Below are 4169 nucleotides of genomic sequence, written 5' to 3' on the forward strand. Positions count from 1 at the left end.
AGAAAGTCTTGGCAGGGATGTAGCCACTGTACGTGACTGCTGGCTTCAGTGCTCGCGAGAATGTGCAGTCGCAAGAAGAACGCGCTCCGGACGGCTACGTGGCACTACAGAGAGGGAAGTTCATCGTGTTTGACATATGGCTATGGTGTTTTGTACTGCATCTGCAGCAACAATTTGAGCAGCAGTTGGCACCACAGTGACGCATCGAACTTTTACAAACCGTTTACATCAAGGAGAGCTCCGAGCCAGAGGCCCTGTAGCGTGGACCGAGCGAGGTGGCGCAGTGGTTAGCACACTGGACTCGCATTCGGGAGGACGACGGTTCAATCCCGCTTCCGGCCATCCTGATTTAGGTTTTCCGTGATTTCCCTAAGTCGCTCCAGGTAAATGCCGGGATGGTTCCTTTCAAAGGGCACGGCCGACTTCCTTCCCCATCCTTCCCTGATCCGATGAGACCGTTGACCGCACTGTCTGGTCGCCTCCCCCCAAAAAACAACCCAACACCTCTAGCGTGCATTACACTGACCCCGAACCACCATCGTCTCCGACTTCACTGGTGTGAAGCGAGAGCCCACTGGAGGGCAGAGCCGAGCTCTACTGTGTTTTGTGATTAAAGCTGGTTGTGCCTCGGTGTTAGTAATGGCCTTGTGTGGGATAGAAGAAGCCTAGTTGAGGTGCTGCAACCAGCCTCTCTGCATGCTAGACACGCAGCTCCTACACCTGGACTTATGATCTGGTGTTGCGATCTCGTATGAAAACATTAGCACTTCGGGGTTAATCCCACGTACTACGACTGCAAGTCTGTACATCTGTGTGGTGATTCATGAACAAAATTCCAAGGGGTGTTTTCCAACAGGAAAACGATTGCCCACATACAGCTGCTGGTGCACAGCATGCTCCACAGAATATCGACATTTTGCGTAGTCTTGCTTGATTACCAGATCAGTCTCCAATCGAGAACGGACTTCAGCGTCATCCACAAACTGCGTTACCCGTGCCTGTATCGACCGACGAAGTGAACAGGCATAGAACTTCATCCAATAAATTGACATCTGGCACCTGTACGACACAATATATGCACGTTTTGCATGCTTGCATTCAGCATTCTGGGGGTTAGATGGGTTGTTAATGTAACAGAATTTCGCATTTGTAGTGGATTACATAGGGTGGTCCATTGATCTCGTGACCGGGCCAAATATCTCACGAAATAAACGTCAAACTAAAAAACTAGAAAGAACGAAACTTGTCCAGCTTGAAGGGGGAGTCCAGATGGCGCTATGGTTGGCCCGATAGATGGAGCTGCCATTGGTCAAATGGATATCAACTGCGTTTTTTTAAACAGGAATCCCCATTTTTTGTTACATACTCGTGTAGTACGTAAAGACACATGAATGTTTTAGTTGGGCCACATTTTTCGGTTTGTGATAGATGGCGCTTTAATAGTCAGAAACATATGGCTCACAATTTTAGACAAACGGTTGGTAACAGGTAGGTTTTTTAAATTAAAATACAGAACGTAGGTACGTTTGAACATTTTATTTCGATTGTTCCAGTGTGATACATATACCTTTGGGAACTTATCATTTCTGAGAACGCATTCTGTTACAGCGTGATTACCTGTAAATACCACATTAATGCAATAAATGCTCAAAATGATGTCCGTCAACCTCAGTGCATTTGGCAATACGTGTAACGACATTCCTCTCAACAGCGAGTAGTTCGCCTTCCGTAATGCATTGGCAATGCGCTGACGGATGTTGTCAGGCGTTGTCGGTGGATCACGATATCAAATATCCTTCAACTTTCCCCACAGAAATAAATCCGGGGATGTCAGATCCGGTGAAAGTGCGGGCGACCAATACACCTGTCATGAAATATGCTATTCAGTACCGCTTCAACCGCACGCGAGCTATGTGCCGGACTTCCTCATATTGGAAGTACTTCGCCATTCTGTCATGCAGTGAAACATCTTGTGGTAACATCGGTAGAACATTACGTACGAAATCAGCATACATTGCACCATTGAGACTGCCATCGATAAAATGGGGGCCAATTATCATTCTCCCCATAATTCTGCACCGTGCATTAACCGGCCAAGGTCGCTGATGTTCCACTTGTCGCAGCCATCGTGGATTTTCCGTTGCCCAATAGTGCGCATTGTACCGGTTTTCGTTACCGCTGTTGGTGAATGACGCTTCGTCGCTAAATAGAACGCGTGCAAAAAAATCTGTCATCGTCCCGTAATTTCTCTTGTGTCCAGTAGGAGAACTGTACACGACGTTCAAAGTCGTCGCTATGCAATTCCTGGTGCATAGAAATATGGTACGGGAGCAATAGATGTTGATGTAGCATTCTCAACACCGACGTTTTTGAGATTCGCGACTCTCGATGAATTTGTCTGCTACCGATGAGTGGATTAACCGCGACAGCAGCTAAAACACGTACTTGGGCATCATAATTTGTTGCAGGTCGTGGTTGACGTTTCACATGTGGCTGAACACTTCCTATTTTCTTAAATAACGTAACTATCCGGCGATCGGTCGGGACCTTTGGATGATGTCCAGGATACCGAGCAGCATACATAGCACACGCACGTTTGGCATTTTGATCACAATAGGCATACATCAACACGATATCGACCTTTTCCGCAATTAGTAAACTGTCCATTTTAACACGGGTAATGTATCACGAAGCAAATACCGTCCGCACTGGCGCAATGTTACGTGATACCACGTACTTATACGTTTGTGACTATTACAGCGCCATCTATCACAAAGCGAAAAAAGTGGTCCAACTAAAACATTCATATTTATTTACGTACTACGCGAATACGAGGTGCGGCTAGAAAAAAACCGGACTGATGCTGGAAAAAACATTTATTTACAATTATTTACAATTTCATGTTACCTCCTTCAATGTACTCTCCTCCTCGGTCTCTACACCGCTCCATACGAATTTTCCACTGTTCATAGCAATGCTGCAGATCATTTTCGGTAAGTCCATACATTACTTCCGTCGCTTTTTCTTTTACTGCTTCAACAGTCTCAAATCTAGTTCCTTTCAAAGCTGACTCGACTTTAGGGAAAAGAAAAAAGTCACAGGGGGCCAAATAAGGTGAGTAGGGTGGATGATCTAAGATGGGAATGTTGTGTTTTGCCAAAAACGTCTTCACTGACAACGCACTGTGAGCTGGGGCATTGTCTTGGTGAAGGATCCATGACTTTTTTCTCCACAAATCGTTCCGTTTTCTCCGTACTCGCACACGTAGGGTAGCCAGGACGCTAATGTAGTAATGCTGATTCACTGTTTGTCCCTCTGGTACCCAATCAATGTGCACAATCCCTTTGATGTCAAAAAAAAAAAAAAAAAAAACAATCATCATTGCCTTGAATTTCGATTTTGACATTCGTGCTTTTTTTTTGTCGTGGAGAACCAGGAGTTTTCCAATGCATCGATTGGCTTTTAGTTTCGGGATCGTAAGTAAAAAACCACGATTCATCGCAAGTAATAACATTTTGTAAGAAGGTGGGATCACTTTCAATGTTTTCCAGGATGTCAGAACAAACCATTCTTCGGCGTTCCTTCTGTTCAATTGTGAGACACTTTGGAACCATTTTTGAACACACTTTGTTCATGTTGAAACTTTCATGAAGAATCTGCCTAACACTTTCCTTGTCAACTCCTGTTAACTCAGACACTACTCTAATTGTTAAACGGCGATCTTGTCGAACAAGTTTACCGATTTTTTCAATGTTTGCATCAGTTTTTGCTGACAATGCTCTGCCAGTGCGAGTGTCATCACTGGTGTCTTCGCGGCCATCTTTAAATCGTTTAAACCACTCAAACACTTGTGTTCGCGATAAACAATCATCGCCGTACACTTGTTGTAACATTACAAACGTTTCACTTGCAGATTTTCCTAGTTTGAAACAAAATTTGATGTTAACACGCTGTTCTTTCTGTACACTCAACATTTTCCGACACACAGACAAAACGTCAACTACTTAAAACAGACGCCACGGGCAGACTGAGTGCAGCAGGCAGATGAAACTCGAGCAGTAGGCGGAGCGAGAGTCACGTGACAGGCCACGCGACTTTCAGCCTTATTGCATTCGTTTTATTGTTTCACCAGTACTAGTCCGGTTTTTTTCTAGCCACACCTCGTATGT

This window comes from Schistocerca americana, chromosome 1 (genome assembly GCF_021461395.2).
Source record: "Schistocerca americana isolate TAMUIC-IGC-003095 chromosome 1, iqSchAmer2.1, whole genome shotgun sequence".
Classification (NCBI taxonomy): Eukaryota; Metazoa; Arthropoda; class Insecta; order Orthoptera; family Acrididae; genus Schistocerca; species Schistocerca americana.